We start from the raw sequence: 19,992 nt of genomic DNA, 5'->3' as shown, positions 1-19,992 counted from the left end.
CAATGTGAATGGATTTCTATGCACTGCTCTTGTGTTAAAAACAGCCCTTGGTGTTACGAGTACAATATTATGAATGGTGACACGTGTATATATATATATATATATATATATATATATATATTCTCTCATAACTCGTACACCGGTACACTGCTCCTTATACTGTACTCTTTAATGGGATTCCAGAAACTGATGCTCAGATACCATGATTGTATTTCTGTCTCAGCCTGGATAATATGCAATATATATAATTTTTGAGAACAGATTTTTATGTTCTATTCTTGTGCCAAAAATAGCACTTGGTGTCAGGAGCATAATATCACTAATGGTGACACAGATACATATATTTTATAACTGACTTGACGTTTAACGCATAATTCTATTTTTCTATTGTCTCAATACATAATTGAACAAAAACCAGCAATTCTTTGCTTCTTGTTCCTGCTCTATTATTTTTTCCATGGACTCTCATCTACGATCCACGGAGCACAATACCACGAATGTGGGATTTGTTGGGCCGTGCCTAACGTAGAAAGCAGATCCACATATTTCTTTTTACTTTCCTTATTCACCTTCTTCTTTCTCTTTCAGAAATATTTCCACTCTTTTTCTAATTTCTTATATAGGTGCACTCTCATTGGTGTACAGATCATATAAATTCTCTACTATCATACCACGCTGCCAATGCCCGATCTCGTTCGATCTTGGAAGCCAAACAGCGTTGGGCCGGGTTAGTACCGGGAGAGGAGACTTCCTGCGAATACCTGGTGTTGTAGAGCAGGAATTATTTTCCTTTCTATGTGAGAAGTGACGCCAACAGCAGTATCACCACTAAATCTCGTTCTTACAATTCCTCTCTACTGTAGTTTTACGCCCAGTTTCTACTAATAATTGTGATATCTGACATCAATTCAGGTTTCTAATGTTGGTGACCATTAATTCCTAATTCTAAGCAGCCCTATTGGGACGTACATATCAATATTTTCATGACCACTCCTCGGTCCCTTTAATACAGATATTCTGTACTGGTCAGGGGAAATGGGGGTAAGACAATTAAGTGTCTACAACCTTTCCAATCACTTACTGTGAAAAAATAGACCAGAACATTTTAATTTTTCGTTTATAATTTTTTTATTTCATATGGATCGTTTATATGGGTAATTACGTTTTAAACTTTAATATTAAAAGTTATGTTTTAAACATTTCCTTTCACATATCATAGGAATTTTCCTCTATTGCATAAGAGTGCGCCCACACAAGAGCCTTCTCTTTCTCCCATTGATAGTACATGTGCTTTCTGGCTCTGGGCGCACCACCAACTAGGACAGTGTTAATAAAAGAAAAAAATTACTTTTTTCTTCCCAACTTCTAAGGGTTTAATTGTCCGATTTTGGTTCCCACATTTGTTACTGTATAATTTTGACCAGTGCCCGATCGCCCTCTGTCTAGTCATAAGTATTAATGAAAAAACTCAGCTCCTATTACTACCTAGCCCATAGGGGTTATTCAGGTTAGGGTTAGCGATGTGACCGCAATAACCCCATTCTGGCACCAATTCGCATGCGCAGGTCCCATCCTGTGTGTGTGCGACCAGTCAATGCGATCTGATCACAATGGCTGAGAAAGCCTCTGCCTGATTGACAGGCAGAGGCGGTGACGGGGCAGGCGGGGAGCGGCAACGGAGCATTGCAGAGGCTGCTCGGTGAAAATGGGGGCAGGTCAGCTGCGTTTTCAGGGCGGCTGTGTGACATCACACGCACCAATGAGAAAAATGGCGGCTGGCCACCTGCATACGCAGCCTAGCTGCAGTGGGTCGTCCGCAGTTGCTGCAACCTCAATTAAATTGCAGTCGCAGCCACTGGACAGGCCACTCTGCATGCTGGGACGCCGTGCTCTGTGATGGACGGCCCCCAGCATGCAAAAGAATGGATTGCAGATTCTGCTTTTTAGTAGTTGTATATTTTACAAATCAATCTGTAACGTACATTTTTATTACTTATCTGTATCAGGTAGCTGTGCTGAATACATTTATAAGAAGGGTCTTTCAAACAGAAATTAATGAAATAGTAAATGTATTAGACAAAACAAGTAGGAACTTGGATATATGTAGCATTTTGCAGCAATGGAATGGGTCATGTAATAACGTCTGGCTATGGTTGTTTGGCTCCAGGTGATGTAACACAAAAGCATACAGAGTGCATTCCTCTTCTCATTGTACCAATATTTACTGATACAGAGCAGTAAGGAATAGCTGGACTCTGGAGGAGGCATTGAGGCCATTACACTTTTAATACCAAAAAAAAAAAATAGTAAGAACAGGGACTGTCCAATTAGGTCAGTTGGCAGCAATGGCATTGTAAACAGAGGGGTTTTGTCTATTAGAAGCACATTGTTTATACTAATTGATTTATAATAAAGAGGATGTTGAAAAATACACTTGTTTCTTTAGGGCTTGGTACTGTTTGTTGTGGTTTGGTGTTGTTTATGTTAGGAATTTTAGGATAAATAGACTGTTTTCAAATATTCAGATCATGCTTGCTCTCTACCACCTCTAATGCCCCCTACACACACGACGATGTTCCGCCGAGGTGCCTGGGGGGAGTGAAGTTTCTTCCCGTCACCTGGGTCCATAGCACTGCATGCTAATATGGACGAGATTGTCCATATTGGCCTGCATGCATAAGTGACGGGGCACCAACGATGAACAAGCGCGGGCCCGTGCATCGTTAATCATTCATTAATGATAAGAGTTACTCACCCTGTGCAATCACTTCAGCGTTGCAGGTCCCAGAATTGTTGTCAGACATCCACCCTCCAAACGCCTCGACACGCCTGCGTTCGGATCTCCATGCCCCAAAAACTCTGAGTTGACGCCCGGATCCGCCTTCCTTCTGTCAAACTTCTTGCGGTCGCCGCTGTGACTGCTTTCTTCGTTGGAAGCGTCACTGCCCGGCACCGGACAATGATGCGCCTGCGCAATGCAACCACCGCGCATGCGCAGTTCTGACCCGATCGCACAGCTGCGAAGAAGCGCAGCGTGTGATCACGTCGGAATGACCCCCATTGTTTCATGTAATTCCTCATCATGAGTTTTCAGTTTGAGACACCTTCTCACCCATGCCTCTGGTTTAGGAGATACGTGAGAACACACGAGAACACACACACACACACACACACACACACACACACACACACACACACACACACACACACACCATATGTAGCTATGGTCATCTTACTGCGATGCGGCATGTTGTATCACAGCATGTTGCTTGGCATGCCAGGCTGCGACTATTTGCAGCTGGCGATCGCTTCATTAATTCCTTTAGGTATATGCATTTGATCTTGCGCACTTCATAGTTGCATACTTAGCTGCCTCCTCCTTCCGGGAGGTTGCAGCGTGGTAGGCGCATGGAAACCTGGCCGGCAGCAAGGTGGGTTGTCCAGAGGCATGGTCGGCAGGGAGGTGGGCAGTCAAGGGGTATGGCATCACAATTGCTCATTGTGACTCCGCCCCCTGCTATTCAGTGCCGAGAAAACAGGCACTGTATAGCGGTAGGCAAAGCGACGATGATGCGATTCAGCATAAATTGCGTTATTGGATCCCGTTGGACTGCCAAATGTTCCCTGCTGTAGGGGGCTGGCAGGGAAAGCGGGAGACTTGCCCACCTTTCAGGGGCCCATGGGGGATACCTGATATTCTGGAGCCTCCCGGTCATTCCGGGAGGGTAGGCAAGTATGGTGCACTTGCATTAGTGCACATACCAGCAAGTTGTGCAACTACACATTCCAGCATGCCCTGGTTTGGAGTATACTGTATGTGCTGGGAAAAGGTCTATGGCAAAGGTAGTATGTGCCAAACAAAAAGTGCAGAACAAGCGAAAAAAGTGCATTGTGTGCATGAAGAGGATTGCGAGGTACAGAATGCTTACTGGCCTGAGTTTAATTATGCAAGCCCACAGAGTTGGACCTGATCAGATACATCATCGCTTAGAAAGTGATAAAATGATGAGGGAAAAAGTACCAGCCAATCAGCTCCTAACTGCCATTTTTCAAACACAGCCTGTAACATGGCAGTTAGGACCCGATTGGCTGGTACTTTTTTTTCTCCATTTTATTACTCTCCAAGCGATGATGCATCTAGCCCCAAGTTGGTGTACTATCATAAGAACAGTAGCAAGAACAGTCATAAGAATGGTCGAAGGTGCGTACACATGGCACTTTTGGTCTTACCTGGCCCTGTTGATTTGGATGAACATTTAACTGCACATAAGACCACCTGATTCAACAGGGTTTCTTCTGACAAAACACGATCGAGCATGCATACACACTCCTCCTGAATGGGCCAATAATTGTATAGGTGTGTACTCAGCTTTAGTTCCAGGCATGTGATCACACACTCCTGCTCTTAATCATAAACATTGACTATTCACATAGGGCCTGATCAGTTCCGTAGAGAGTTTTCCCAGGTCTCGGTAATAGAGGGGGTGTGATCTTACTTAAAAAAAACTTAAATAAACTGCTTTTTCAGCAATGCAGCATGGACGGTGGGGCGGGCGGGCGGGCGGGGGGGGGGGGGGGGGGGGCGCAGTCCACCCCTCAATCAGGGTCAGATCCTGTGGGGGCATGATCAGAGTGATCGCTCTTCCCCATGCATACAGAGGAGACAAGCTGCTCTCAGTGGTAGCAACCTCACTGTATCCACTAGGTTGCTGTCGGCTGCCAAGTAGGACAGGGGGACAAGTGGGCAGGGGATGTACCCCAGTACCCCCCTCAATACCACTGGTTCAGAGTCACATGGTATGCCTACATGAGCGCAGTTGGCCAATGTTTTAAGTACTGCACATGAGACTGAAACGCAGGGAGTGTGGTTTTTACTGGGTGTTTCTGGGGGTTAATATGGTGGTGGCTAGTCAAACGTAGGTGTATTGCTGACAGTGGCTATATCTGTAAATGAACAACTGCTCATACAGTGTGCCATAGTCAGGTGGAGAAACTGCACCAGCCATGAGGCTTTTGCAAGTTTCGCTAGTTCACCTGATGATGCACCAATGGTGAGTCTAATGACGCTATGAGAAGTATTTCCACTGGTGGAAGATGCTGCAAGTGGACATCCCAGTTTTTAAAAAATTGGTAACGGCATTAGCATAAAGACGCAGACGTGTGCAACTCAAGCTCAGGCTATAGAAACGCATTATGGGCCGATTCAGATATGGGCCGTGATGTAATGAAGTCTGAATTCAGTGGCCATGTGGAACGGCCGAACTCTGACTTTTTGTTAAAGGGAAAATCATTTACAAGGCATGGTTAATCCTTGTAAATGATTGCCCCTTTAAAAAAAACAAAGAAGAATAAGATGAACTACTTTTTATGCAGGAATAATTGTATAAGCGACGCTGAATCTTTTTGATAAAAATAAAAGCCATATATTTTTACTAATATCATTGTGTTATTAATTTAGTCATACTGTGGTCAGCGAGTAAGTGCTGGGAGACACCATCATAGCCTAACTGCTAAAGTGCAAAAAGTCCCCCTGCACAAAGTGTAGCCGCTGACGGCGCACTTCCCGCTAAACTGAGTGAGAGATTGCTGTGGATTATCCAAGATGCTTTTGGTTACCATCATCCAGCTGGCTCCCTTCAGGTAAGAGCACCGGCACTGCACACCGCTGGAACTCCCACTAAGAATAACTGAGCACCTGAAGTTTCCCTGCTGTATTTGGCAGCTGCGGGTAAGATAATATACACTTTCCCGCTGAGTACCAGAGTGTCTGCACCACTAAGCAATGCACACGACATATCTGTGATCTGGATCAGTAATTTCCCTGACTGCACACTAATGCCGCTTTCAGACATGCTGGCAAATTCACGGGTCTCAGCTCCATGACACCTGGTCCTTTCACATATGCAGATATCCTGGGTTGATGCGCGATTACATGCAAAATCCTGGGATATAACTGCAAGTGTGAAAAGGGTATAATACCCTTTTCTCTTACGTCCTAGAGGATGCTGGGGTCCACATTAGTACCATTGGCTATAGACGGGTCCACTAGGAACCATTAGCACTTTAAGATTTTGAGAGCGTGGGCTGGCTCCTCCCTCTATGCCCCTCCTACCAGACTCAGTTTAGAAAATGTGCCCGGAGGAGCCGGTCACAGCTAGGGGAGCTCCTTAGGAGTTTCTCTAGTTTTATTATTTTTCTTATAGTTTAGGCACAGGGAGGCTGCTTGCAAGAGCCTCCCTGCTTCGTGGGACTTAGGGGGGAAATAGTGTCCGCCCTGCGGGGTTCGAGCCACTATCTCCGCTGACAGGACACTGAGCTCCTGAGGGTGATGATCGTTAGCCGCCCCAGGTGATCGCTCACTCCTGCAGCACTGCCGCCACCCCCTAACAGAGCCAGAAGATTCCGGTGGTGAGTGAGTCACCGGACCCCCATATCAAGCGGGGAGCAGGTGTGAAGATAGCAGCAACAGGGTGGGAGTGCAGTATTAACTGTGCTCCGGAGGCTCAGTGGTGTGAGGGTATAGCCAGCGCCTATACCCCACACTGGTCACCAAGGCTGTCAGGGACCTCGGTAACACTGCCAGCACATTTCCTCAGGCCAGTATAAAGATGTGAAGAGCAGGAAGCAGCGCCATGTTAAGGGGGCAGAACTTCTCCTCAGAGCGGACCCAGCAGCGTTCAGTGCCATTTTCCTGCCTGAAGATCCTGTACAGAGATGCTGACAGGGAGAGCTGTCCTTCCAAGCAACTCTAGCTATCCTGTGCAGTACCAGGGGGTTGTAGAAGGGGGAGGGAGGCGGTAAATTTACTGTGTAGTCTATTACGGTACACAGTCAGCGCCAGGTAGTTGTCACAATCCTGACTGTAGGTTTCATATTTGGTGACTTACCCCTGCCATCTGTCCCGGATCCTGTGTCTTTTACTCACTGAGTTAAACAGCTTGTCAGCACTATGAGTTTTCCTGAGTTCCCTGAAAGGTAATAGTTAATTAGCTCCACCTGTGGTGATCTCCTGTGTGAGGCTGAATTCAGTAATCTGAAGTTCAGGCTTCAGTGTTCTCTCGGCCTACTAGGCCTCATTCTACATCACAGCCTAGTCTAGAGTAGTCACATGACAGTGACTGTTCACCTGAACCAGAGTTGTCCAATCCTCTGCCAGTCTGAGACTCTCTGCATCACCTAATCCTGCTCTCCAATCACCAAGGACCAGGAAGTATAAGTTGGGAGACTGAGTTAGAAACTGGGCCAGTTCCTCGTGTCACACACAGCTATGTGTGAGCCTTAATGCTGAGCTCCCTAAAGTTGTGATCTCCAGAGCTCCCGTATCCCTGTGGCCTCCGTGCCTCTGCACCTCCGTGCCTCTGCACCTCAGTGCCTCAGTACCTCTGTACCTCAGTACTTCCGTGACTCTGCACCTCCGTGCCTCAGTACCTCCGTGCCTCAGTACTTCCGTGACTCTGCACCTCCGTGCCTCTGCACCTCTGTGCCTCCAGCACCTCGTACCTCCAACACCTCGTGCCTCCAGCACCCCTGTGCCTCAGCACCTCCGTGCCTCAGCACCTCCGTGCCTCAGTATATCTGTGCCTCAGCACCTCCGTGCTTTCAGCACCTCGTGCCTCAGCACCCAGTGCCTCAGCACCTCGTGCTTCCAGCACCTCCGTGACTCAGCACCTCGTGCCTCCAGTACCTCTGTGCTTTCAGCACTCTGTGCCTCTGCACCTCCGTGCCTCTGTACCTCTGTGCCTCCAGCACCTCGTGCCTCCAGCACCCCTGTGCCTCAGCACCTCCTGTGCCTCAGTACCTCAGTGCCTCAGCACCTCAGTGCCTCAGCACCTCCGTGCCTCAGCACCTCCGTGCCTCAGTACCTCCATGCCTCAGTATCTCCGTGCCTCAGCACCTCCGTGCTTCCAGCACCTCGTGCCTCAGCACCCCCGTGCCTCAGCACCTCGTGCTTCCAGCACCTCCGTGACTCAGCACCTCGTGCCTCCAGTACCTCCGTGCTTTCAGCACCCCGTGCCTCAGCACCTTCGTGCCTCCAGTACCTCCGTGCCTCAGCACCTCCGTGCTTCCAGCATCTCCGTGCTTCCAGCATCTCCGTGACTCAGCACCTCGTGCCTCCAGTACCTCCACGCTTTCAGCACCCCGTGCCTCCAGCATCTCCGTGCCTCCAGCACCTCGTGCCTCAGCACCTCCGTGCCTCAGCACCTCCGTACTTCCAGCACCCCAGTGTCTCTACGCACCCCAGTGTCTATTCGCACCCCAGTGTCTCTACGCACCCCAGTGTCTCTACGCACCCCAGTGTCTATTCGCACCCCAGTATCTCCAAGCACCCAGTGCACTTTAGCGCAGTTGTACCTGGTATCTTCACTTATTCATCAGCGCCTTTCCAGTTCTGTCTTTCAGGAGACCTTCAGCGTCCACACGTGCCTCCTGTCTGCCGACCTAATCCTGCATGAGGAGAACCTAGATTCGGCCATCTCTGCTGCGGTTCCTCTTCCCAGTCACCGGAAGAAACCCCGAGTCCACAACACTCCCAAACCAGGTCAGTGGTAGTATTCATATAATCCTCCAGTCGCCCGCACAGACTTCACTAACACGGGTTCACAAAACCTCAGTCATGACAGTAGGAACTGGCCACATGGACCCGGCTGAAAGTGTTTGTCTGACGCAGGACCTCCTAAGCAATATTGCAGGACGCTTGGAAGGTCTGGAGTCGACTCAGCATCAATTAGCACAGTGTCTGCAGCGAAATTCTTTCTCCAGAGATTCTCTGACCCTCTGCACTAAGACTCCTGACCAACTGCAGATTTTCTTCCAGATGTTATTACAGTTACAAGAACTTTTGTCTAGTATTCTTTCTGTGATGCTTGATCTCTTCAGGAATACTACCAACGTTGTTGATCCTGTTTTGTCCCATCCAGTTAATAGAGTCTCTTCCTCTGTGCAAGGAAAAGTTGTTCATCAAAGCTATCTACGGCCCAAACTCTCTGAAGCTGAACGCCAGCGGCGTAGGGAGCTACACCTCTGTCTTTACTGTGGAAATTCCGGTCATTTTGTTAAAGATTGCATTCTTCGTAAACCAGGGAATGGTGACAAATCTCAGTTTCACAGTGCTCATGTCTACAAGTCATCCACAGTAGCCGATCCTGCTACTGCTGACAGGGGTATCAAGATGGCTACTCTGAAAGAGACTCAAATTTATGACTGGGGTCCGGTGATTAAAAGACCTTATCCCAAGTTGGGTGTCCAGAGAAGAATATTCAAGCTATTTAGAGTCACAGAGGAGTCCGTGTCTTCAGCCCAAGGAGGGGCATCCGTGTCTTCAGCCCAAGGAGGGGCATCCGTGTCTTCAGCCCAAGGAGGGGCATTCGTGTCTTCAGCCCAAGGAGGGGCTTCCGTGTCTTCAGCCCAAGGAGTGGCGTCCGTGTCTTCAGCCCAAGGAGTGGCGTCCGTGTCTTCAGCCCAAGGAGTGGCGTCCGTGTCTTCAGCCCAAGGAGTGGCGTCCGTGTCTTCAGCCCAAGGAGTGGCGTCCGTGTCTTCAGCCCAAGGAGGGGCGTCCGTGTCTTCAGCCCAAGGAGGGGCGTCCGTGTCTTCAGCCCAAGGAGGGGCATCCGTGTCTTCAGCCCCAGTGAGGGGTTCAGAGCATCCAGCCCCAGTGAGGGGTTCAGAGGGTCCAGCCCCAGAGAGTCTACAGAGCGCTGCCCAGCCAGAGAGACTACAGAGCGCTGCCCAGCCAGAGAGACTACAGAGCGCTGCCCAGCCAGAGAGTCTACAGAGTGCTGCCCAGCCAGAGAGTCTACAGAGGGCAGCCCAGCCCCGTGAAGAGGGGGCTCTTGCTTCAGCCCAACCCCGTGAAGAGGGGGCTCTTGCTTCAGCCCAGCCCCGTGAAGAGGGGGCTCTTGCTTCAGCCCAGCCCCGTGAAGAGGGGGCTCTTGCTTCAGCCCAGCCCCATGAAGAGGGGGTTCTTGCCTCAGCCCAGCCCCATGATGAGGGGGCTCCTGCCGGTCCAGCTATATTCCAGGCTCCACCTGGTCAGTCCGTCCCGGTTCCAGCCGGTCCAGCAATACTCCAGGCTCTGCCTGGTCAGTTCGTCCCGGTTCCAGCCGGTCCAGCAATGCTCCAGGCTCTGCCTGGTCAGTTCGTCCCGGTTCCAGCCGGTCCAGCAATACTCCAGGTCCAGCCTGGTCAGTCCGTCCCGGTTCCAGCCGGTCCAGCAATACTCCAGGCCCAGCCTGGTCAGCCCGTCCCAGTTCCAGCTGGTCCAGCAATACTCCAGGACGAGCCTGGTCAGTCTCCTTTGGCCCCAGCCAATTCAAGTATCCTCGGATCCAATCCAGTACTACTCGTCCAGCCAAAGATTTCTCCAGTTCCAGCCTCTAAGTTTTCATCTGATGGTTTACCACCTATTTACTTTGATGGAGATTTATTGCAATATGCCGCTCTGGTTGAACAATTTCTCTCTCTGATGGAGTCTGATCCTTCAGGTGCAGTAACTCCTTCCAACATTACTCGATATCTGTTCCTGGCATTCAGAGGAAGAGCTTTGGAGTGGGCCAACATGCTCTTTGAGAGTAATCCATGACTTACAGACTTTTAGTAACGCTGTAGTTAAAGAATTTAGTCCTAAACCTTTGGAATCTGACTTGGTAAAAGAATCACGCTCTAAAGGGAATGCAGAAGGAAGTTTGTGCTGTCCTCCCAGGGATAATCTCAGAATCTCCTTCGGTAAGAATCCGACCATTAAAATTACTCATGTAGGAGTCTCTCCTAGCCCAGAGAATTTAAAACTCCAGTGCACCTCCTTTTCATCTGCAAACTGTGTATCTAAGGGAGATTCATATCTTCCATTAGACTTGGACTCAGACTCTGAATTTGATCCAGTTCATGATGCTACTCCTTTCATGGGAGGCCCCATGTCTTCTAAGGAAGGTTTTTCTTTACAGGAGATTCCGCTGTCCTTGGTCAAAACCAAATGTTCCCTTAAGAAGAAGAGGCATCAACGAAGGTCCTAAATTCTTCTGTATGAACTTCTCAAGTTCCTCTAAGATTCAAGATGGGTGTCCGGAGTCCACCCTTGAAGAGGGGGATACTGTCACAATCCTGACTGTAGGTTTCATATTTGGTGACTTACCCCTGCCATCTGTCCCGGATCCTGTGTCTTTTACTCACTGAGTTAAACAGCTTGTCAGCACTATGAGTTTTCCTGAGTTCCCTGAAAGGTAATAGTTAATTAGCTCCACCTGTGGTGATCTCCTGTGTGAGGCTGAATTCAGTAATCTGAAGTTCAGGCTTCAGTGTTCTCTCGGTCTACTAGGCCTCATTCTACATCACAGCCTAGTCTAGAGTAGTCACATGACAGTGACTGTTCACCTGAACCAGAGTTGTCCAATCCTCTGCCAGTCTGAGACTCTATGCATCACCTAATCCTGCTCTCCAATCACCAAGGACCAGGAAGTATAAGTTGGGAGACTGAGTTAGAAACTGGGCCAGTTCCTCGTGTCACACACAGCTATGTGTGAGCCTTAATGCTGTGCTCCCTAAAGTTGTGATCTCCAGAGCTCCCGTATCCCTGTGGCCTCCGTGCCTCTGCACCTCCGTGCCTCTGCACCTCCATGCCTCAGTACCTCTGTACCTCCGTGCCTCTGTACCTCCGTGCCTTAGTACCTCAGTGCCTCAGTACTTCCGTGACTCAGAATCTCCGTACCTCTGCACCTCCGTGCCTCTGCACCTCTGTGCCTCCAGCACCTCGTACATCCAACACCTCGTGCCTCCAGCACCCCTGTGCCTCAGCACCTCCGTGCCTCAGTGCCTCAGCACCTCCGTGCCTCAGCACCTCCGTGCCTCAGTATCTCCGTGCCTCAGCACCTCCGTGCTTCCAGCACCTCGTGCCTCAGCACCCCCGTGCCTCAGCACTCCCGTGCCTCAGCACCTCCGTGACTCAGCACCTCGTGCCTCCAGTACCTCCGTGCTTTCAGCACTCCGTGCCTCTGCACCTCTGTGCCTCCAGCCCCTCGTACCTCCAACACCTCGTGCCTCCAGCACCCCTGTGCCTCAGCACCTCCGTGCCTCAGTACCTCAGTACCTCCGTGCCTCAGCACCTCCGTGCCTCAGTATCTCCGTGCCTCAGTATCTCCGTGCCTCAGCACCTCCGTGCTTCCAGCACCTCGTGCCTCAGCACCCCCGTGCCTCAGCACCTCGTGCTTCCAGCACCTCCGTGACTCAGCACCTCGTGCCTCCAGTACCTCCGTGCTTTCAGCACCCCGTGCCTCAGCACCATCGTGCCTCCAGTACCTCCGTGCCTCAGCACCTCCGTGCTTCCAGCATCTCCGTGCTTCCAGCATCTCCGTGACTCAGCACCTCGTGCCTCCAGTACCTCCATGCTTTCAGCACCCCGTGCCTCCAGCATCTCCGTGCCTCCAGCACCCCTGTGCCTCCAGCACCTCGTGCCTCAGCACCTCCGTACTTCCAGGACCCCAGTGTCTCTACGCACCCCAGTGTCTCTACGCACCCCAGTGTCTCTACGCACCCCAGTGTCTCTACGCACCCCAGTATCTCCAAGCACCCAGTGCACTTTAGCGCAGTTGTACCTGGTATCTTCACTTATTCATCAGCGCCTTTTCAGTTCTGTCTTTCAGGAGACCTTCAGCGTCCACACGTGCCTCCTGTCTGCCAACCTAATCCTGCATGAGGAGAACCTAGATTCGGCCATCTCTGCTGCGGTTCCTCTTCCCAGTCACCGGAAGAAACCCCGAGTCCACAACACTCCCAAACCAGGTCAGTGGTAGTATTCATATAATCCTCCAGTCGCCCGCACAGACTTCACTAACACCGGGTTCACAAAACCTCAGTCATGACAGTAGTTATATTATAACTTCCTAGGGAAGCGCTGTGTGTGTGTGCTGGCTCCAAGCTCTGTGTTTCTCTGTGGAATACTTGGGGGGAAACTGTGTCTGACATTTTCCTGTGTGTGGGGTGTTTGCTGTCTCACATAGCCATGTCTAGGGACTCTGTGTTTTATGCTGCAAAGGACATTTCCTATCAGGAGGAATCCATTCCATGTACACAGGAATGTAATGCCTTGTCTCAGATCCCTGTTACTGAGCCTGAGTGGTTAACCTCTATTAAGGGAATGATCTCTCAGACCTCCACTAGGGTAGCTCATACTGAGACTGAAACTCAGGTTTTAAAAGAAGTCTATGGCAGTATGGTCAGGTTCTGTTCCTATTCCTTTAAAATCCCCTAGCATATACCCACAGAAACGTGCACTTGCCCAGATTATGCAACCTTCCCTGCGTCTAAAGAATTAAACGCTTTATTTGAAAAATCCTGGGAAAACCCGGAGAAAAAATTCCAGATTCCAAAAGGATTCTGGTTGCTTTTCCCTTCCCTGAGGAAGATAGAAAAAAATGGGAAAACCCACCCATAGTTGACGCATCTGTTTCCAGACTGTCGAAAAAGGTGGTTTTACCTGTCCCTGGATTTACCGCCTTAAAAGAACCAGCTGATCATAAGATTGACACTACGCTCAAATCCATATACACTGCTTCAGGGATGGTGCTGAGGCCTACTATTGCTTTCGCATGGATCTCTAAAGCTATAGTAATGCGGTCAGGCATGTTACTAGAGGATTTGGATTCAATGGATAGAAGTGACATTGAATTATTTTTACGTAACATACAGGATTCTGTGGGGTTCATGGTGGAATCCATGAAGGATCGGGGTACGCTGACTGCAAGGATATCTTCCATGTCTGTCTCAGCTTGCAGCGGACTTTGGCTACGCCAATGGTCTGCAGACGCGGAATCCAGGAGAAGTGTGGAGAACCTACCCTACACAGGTCAGGCTCTATTTGGGGAAGCATTGGATGCGTGGATTTCCACGGCAACCGCGGGTAAGTCACCTTTTCTTCCCTCAGCTACACCTTCTACGAAGAAACCCTTTTCTTCATCTGCATCGCAGTCCTTTCGGACCGCTAAGACAAAAAAGTCCAAGCATCCTACCACCTTCTTTAGAGGTGGGAGAGCAAAATACAAAAAGCCTGCATCCACAGGCTCCCAGAACCAGAAACCTGCTTCTGGTACCTCAAAATCCTCAGCATGGTGGTGGACCACACAGCCTAGAGGACGGGCTGGTGGGGGTGAGACTCAGACGTTTCAGCCACATCTGGGTGGCGTCCGGCCTGGATCCCTGGGTACAGGATATTGTGTCCCAGGGGTACAGAATGGAGTTTCAAGAAACCCCACCTCGTCGATTCTTCAAATCAGGCTTGCCAACTTTACTGTCAGACAGAACTGTCCTACAGGAAGCTATCAAGAAATTGGAAAAGTCAGAGGTCATTGTTCCAGTTCCACCTCATATGCACAACGTGGGTTACTATTCAAACCTTTTTGTGGTACCGAAACCGGATGGTTCGGTCAGACCAATTTTGAACTTGAAATCGCTAAACCCTTATCTAAGGGAGTTCAAATTCAAGATGGAGTCTCTGAGAGCGGTGATCTCAGGTCTGGAGGAGGGGGAGTTTCTGGTATCCCTGGATATCAAGGATGCGTATATTCACATTCCGATTTGGCCTCCTCACCAGGCTTATCTCAGATTTGCACTGTTAGACAGTCACTATCAGTTTCAGGCACTGCCATTCGGTCTCTCCACGGCACCGAGGATATTCACCAAGGTGATGGCAGAGATGAAGGTTCTCTTCTGCAAACAGGGAGTGAACATAATTCGGTATCCGGACTCCAGGTCGACAACAAAAAGGTCGACACACCTTAGGTCGACACCAATTGGTCGACACACCTTAGGTCGACATGGACAAAAGGTCGACATGGACAAAAGGTCAACAGGAACAAGGTCAACATGGACAAAGGTCGACATGAGTTTTTCAGTATTTTTTTCTTTTTTGGAACCTTTTCATACTTAACGATCCACGTGGACTACGATTGGAACGGTAATCTGTGCCGAGCAAAGCGGTAGCGGAGCGAAGGCACCATGCCCGAAGCATGGCGAGCGAAGCAAGCCATGCGAGGGGACGCGGTGCACTAATTGGGGTTCCTGGTCACTCTACGAAGAAAACAACACCAAAAAAACATAAAAAACTCATGTCGACCTTTTTCCATGTCGACCTTGTTCCTGTCGAACTTTTGTCCATGTCGACCTAAGGTGTGTCGACCAATTGGTGTTGACCTAAGGTGTGTCGACCTTTTTGTTGTCGACCTGGAGTCCCAGACCCACATAATTCCATACCTGGATGATCTGCTGATAAAGGCGTCGTCCAGGGAGAAGCTGTTGAAGTCCATTGCTCTCACGACTCATTGGCTCAGGGTTCATGGTTGGATCCTGAACCTTACAAAGTCACATTTGGAGCCAACAAGGAGATTGTCTTTCCTAAGGGATGATCCTCGACACGGAAGTGCAGAGAGTGTTTCTGCCGGAGGAGAAAGCGTTGGTGATACAAACAAGCCAACCCGGGTTTCGTTTCATCAGTGCATTCGTCTTCTGGGGAAGATGGTTGCCTCCTACGAGGCTCTACAATACGGAAGATTTCATGCACGATCCTTCCAACTGGATCTCCTAGAGAAGTGGTCGGGTTCTCATCTACATATGCACCTGAGGATACGGCTGTCGCCGAATGCAAGGATTTCGCTCCTCTGGTGGCTACAAATGCCTCACCTTCTGGAGGGCCGCAGTTTCGGGATTCAGGACTGGATCCTTCTGACCATGGATGCAAGTCTCCGAGGCTGAGGCGCAGTCACTCAAGGGTAAACCTTCCTAGGAAGGTGGTCAAGTCTGAAATCCAGTCTTCCAATAACATTCTGGGACCAAGAGCCGTATACAACGGTTTTCTCCAAGCGACTCACCTTCTGCGAGATCAACCCATACAAGTGCAGTCGGACAATGTAACGACGGTGGCCTACATAAACCGACAAGGCAGAATGCAATGTCAGAGGTAACAAGAATCATCCTCTGGGCGGAAAAGCACGCGGTAGCACTGTCAGCAATCTTCATTCTGGGAGTGGACAACTGGGAAGCTGACTTCCTCAGCAGACACGATCTCCATCCAGGAGAGTGGGGCCTCCATCCAGAGGTGTTCACGGTGGTGACAAATCTTTGGGGAGTTCCTTAAATAGACATGATGACCTCCCGTCTCAACAAAAAAGTTCAGAGGTACTGCTCCGGGTCAAGAGACCCGCATGCTGTGGCGGTGGACACCGTTGTAACTCAGTGGTTGTTCCAGTTGGTGTACGTGTTTCCTCCTCTTCCACTAATTCCACGGGTTCTAAAGCTCATAAGGATAACAAGAGTTCAAGCAATCCTCATTGCTCCGGACTGGCCAAGAAGGGCTTGGTATATGGATCTTCTGGATCTACTGCTGGAAGAGCCGAGGCCTCTTCCTCTTTTGGAGGATCTGCTGCTGCAGGGACCGTTCGCCCATCAAGACTTACCGCGGCTACGTTTGACAGCATGGAGGTTGAACGCCTGATACTAGCACGGAAGGGCATTTCGAAGAAGGTCATTCCTACCCTGATACAGGCTAGGAAAGGTGTAACGTCTAAACATTACCATCGTATTTGGAAGAAATATGTTTCTTGATGTGAATCCAAGAAGTTTCCTATGGTGGACGGTTTCTCCTCTTTATGCAAGCAGGTGTGGATATGGGCCTGAGGTTGGGATCTGTGAAGGTCCAGATTTCGGCCCTCTCTATCTTCTTCCAGAAACAATTGGCTGCCCTCCCTGAGGTTCAGACTTTTTTGAAGGGAGTTCTGCACATCCAACCTCCCTTTGTACGGCCTACGGCACCCTGGGATCTTAACGTGGTGTTACAGTTCCTCCGATCGGATTGGTTCGAACCTCTACCGAAAGGTTGAGGTTAAGTTTCTTACGTGGAAGGCTGTAACTTTGTTGGCCTTAGCTTCTGCTAGACGTGTGTAGGAGTTGGGGGCTTTGTCTTGTAGGACCCCCTACTTGATCTTCCAGGAAGATAGGGCTGAACTCCGGACACGTCAGCAGTTCCTTCCGAAGGTTGTGTCGGCATTTCATATCAACCAACCTATTGTTGTGCCAATTGCTATTGACTCCTTAATTTCATCAAGGTCCTTGGATGTTGTAAGGGCTCTGAAAATCTATATGAAGAGAAGAGGACTGCTCGTCACAGAAAATCGGACTCTCTGTTTGTCCTGTATGATCCCAAAAAAATTGGGTGTCCTGCATCTAAGCAGACGATTTCTCAGTGGATCAGGTTCACTATCCAACATTGCATATTCTACGGCAGTATTGCCGTGTCCAACATCTGTTAAGGCCCACTCTACTCGTAAAGTGGGGTCTTCCTGGGCGGCTGCCCGGGTGTCTCAGCTTTGCCGAGCGGCTACTTGGTCTGGGTCAAACACGTTTGCTAAGTTCTACAAGTTCGATACTTTGGCCTCTGAGGACCTAAAGTTTGGTCAATCAGTTCTGCAGGAGCCTCTGCGCTCTCCCTCCCATTCTGGGAGCTTTGGTACATCTCCATGGTACTAATGTGGACCCCAGCATCCTCTAGGACGTAAGAGAAAATAGGATTTTAATTACCTACCGGTAAATCCTTTTCTCGTAGTCCATAGAGGATGCTGGGTGCCCGCCCAGCTCTTCGTGATCCTGCAGTAGTTACTTAGTGCAGTACTGCTTTGTTCTTGGTTAAGTACTGTTTTTCTTACTTGGTTAAGTAATATTGGTGGTCATTCCGAGTTGATCGCAGTCAGAAACTTTTTGCTGCTGCTGCGATCAACTAGTACACGCCTATGCGGGAGTGTATTTTAGCTTAGCAGGGCTGCGATCGCTTGTGCAGCCCTGCTAAGCTAAAAAAAAAAATCAAGCAGAGGTAGACTAGGGCTGGACATACTTACCCTGTGCGATGGATCCAGCGATGATGGGCCCGGCTTTGACGTCACTCCTCCGCCCTCCGTTCTCCTGGACACGCCTGCATTTTACTCACCACTACCCGAAAACGGTCTCCAACGGTCCGGATCTGCCCTGCCACGCCTTCTTCCTGTCAATCTTCTTAGCGGTCGCCTCTGCGACCGCTTCCGTCGGCAGCCGCGACGTAACCCGGCGACCTCTGTCACCAGGCAACGTCGTGCACACGCACAGCGGCCACCGCGCATGTGCATTCCGCACCCGTTCGCACCGCAGCAAAAAAACACTGCGTGCGAACGGGTCGGAATGACCCCCATTGTTCAGCCATTGCTGAGTTTTCAAGCTGGTTAGCTTGGTTTGCCTTGTATGTGTGAGCTGGTGTGAATCTCGCCACTATCTGTGTAAAATCCTTCTCTCGAAGTTGTCCGTCTCCTCGGGCACAGTTTCTAGACTGAGTCTGGTAGGAGGGGCATAGAGGGAGGAGCCAGCCCAAACTCTTAAAGTGCCAATGGCTCCTAGTGGACCAGTCTATACCCCATGGTACTAATGTGGACCCCAGCATCCTCTATGGACTACGAGGAAACGATTTACCGGTAGGTAATAAAAATCCTATTTTTCCACTGACTTGAAAATGATGGGTTATTGCACATAACTGAGCATGAACATGAGTGGATAAAGGGATCATTCTGAGTTGATCGTTAGCTGCAATTGTTCGCAGTGCAGCAATCAGGCTAAAAATAAGCATTTCTGCGCATGCGTATGCCCTGCAATGCGCATGCACGACGTACGGGTACAAAGCCCGTTGTGGTTGTGCATAGGTTCTAGCGAATTTCTCAGTTGCACTGACGGCCGCAAGAAGATTGACAGGAAGGGGGCGTTTCTGGGTGTCAACTGACCGTTTTCAGGGGTTGTTTGCAAAAATGCAGGCGTGGCTGGGCGTTCGCTGGGCGGGTGAATGACGTCAAATCCGGACACGAATAGGCTGAAGTGATCGCAAGCGCTGAGTAGGTTCAGAGCTACTCTGAAACTGCACAAATTGTTTTGCAGAGCTCGGCTGCACATGCGTTCGCATATCTGCTAAGCTAAAATACACTCTCCAGTGGGCGGCGGCATAGCGTTTGCACGGCTGCTAAAACTAACCAGCGAGCGATCAACTCGGAATGAGGGCCCAAGAGCAGGGTTTTACATGACAAGGTCCCAGGTGAGCTGCAGTGGAAATGGGTAAACTGGGTCGTCTGACCTGGGACCCATTTCCAGCACAGGGAGAGCTGCATTTAGGCACAAAAGGGTCCTGGGTCTGACCTGGTTTGGAACTGTGTTCCAAATCTTGGATCAGACCCAAAATTTTAGTGGAAAAGTGATATTATACCGCATTTCCACTAAAGTCCCAGGTCTGACCTGACACATTGTAGTCAAGTCAATGCTGGGAACTGTAAGATTATAAGAGGTCAACCTTGTGGTTCCTATCATTGACTACAATGGGCCAGATGTAATGAAGTCCGAGTTGTCCGGAGATGCGGGTTCCTGGACGAAGTTAGACTTTTTTTAAAGCGACAATCATGTACAAGACAAAAACATGCCTTGTAAACGACTGCCATTTAAAAAAAAAAGCCAGAGGTTGTCCAGAAACCCACACCTTCTGCCAAATCTGAGTTCAATACATCTAGCCCCATATATCAGTTCCCACCACTGTAGTCAGTGTAGGAGTTCCCACCATTGGCTTCAATGGGATAAGCAATGATTGACAGTCTAGACGCACACAGCCAATAGGCAGGCTGATTCTATGGAAGTGGCCACTGATTAGCTACCAGATCTCCTAGTGACAGCAGTCACGTGGAACCCAACATTTGCAAAGAGGATTTCTTTGTGTTTACACATAGAGCTCCTCAGTCCCTTGCCCCCACAGTGCTGCCAGATACACCAATGACCCCAGTGCTGCCAGATACACAAATGCCAGATACACAGTGCTGCCAGATACACAAATGCCTCCACAGTGCTGCCAGATACACAAATGCCCCAGTGCCAGATAACCGGATCCCAGTGCGGAGGGGATGGGCGGAGCGCAGTGTGCTGAAGTCTGGGAGCTTCACTCCTGGCACCTCAGGCAGAGAG

At 49.7% G+C, this 19,992-nt stretch overlaps 1 pseudogene; it reads left to right on the top strand.

The window, feature by feature from the left end:
- Positions 1 to 657: 657 nt before the first annotated feature.
- Positions 658 to 776, top strand: LOC134932847 (5S ribosomal RNA; annotated as a pseudogene).
- The last annotated feature ends 19,216 nt before the right edge of the window (positions 777 to 19,992 follow it).

Source organism: Pseudophryne corroboree, chromosome 1 (genome assembly GCF_028390025.1).
Source record: "Pseudophryne corroboree isolate aPseCor3 chromosome 1, aPseCor3.hap2, whole genome shotgun sequence".
NCBI lineage: Eukaryota > Metazoa > Chordata > Amphibia > Anura > Myobatrachidae > Pseudophryne > Pseudophryne corroboree.
This window is presented reverse-complemented; position numbering and strand designations above follow the sequence as displayed.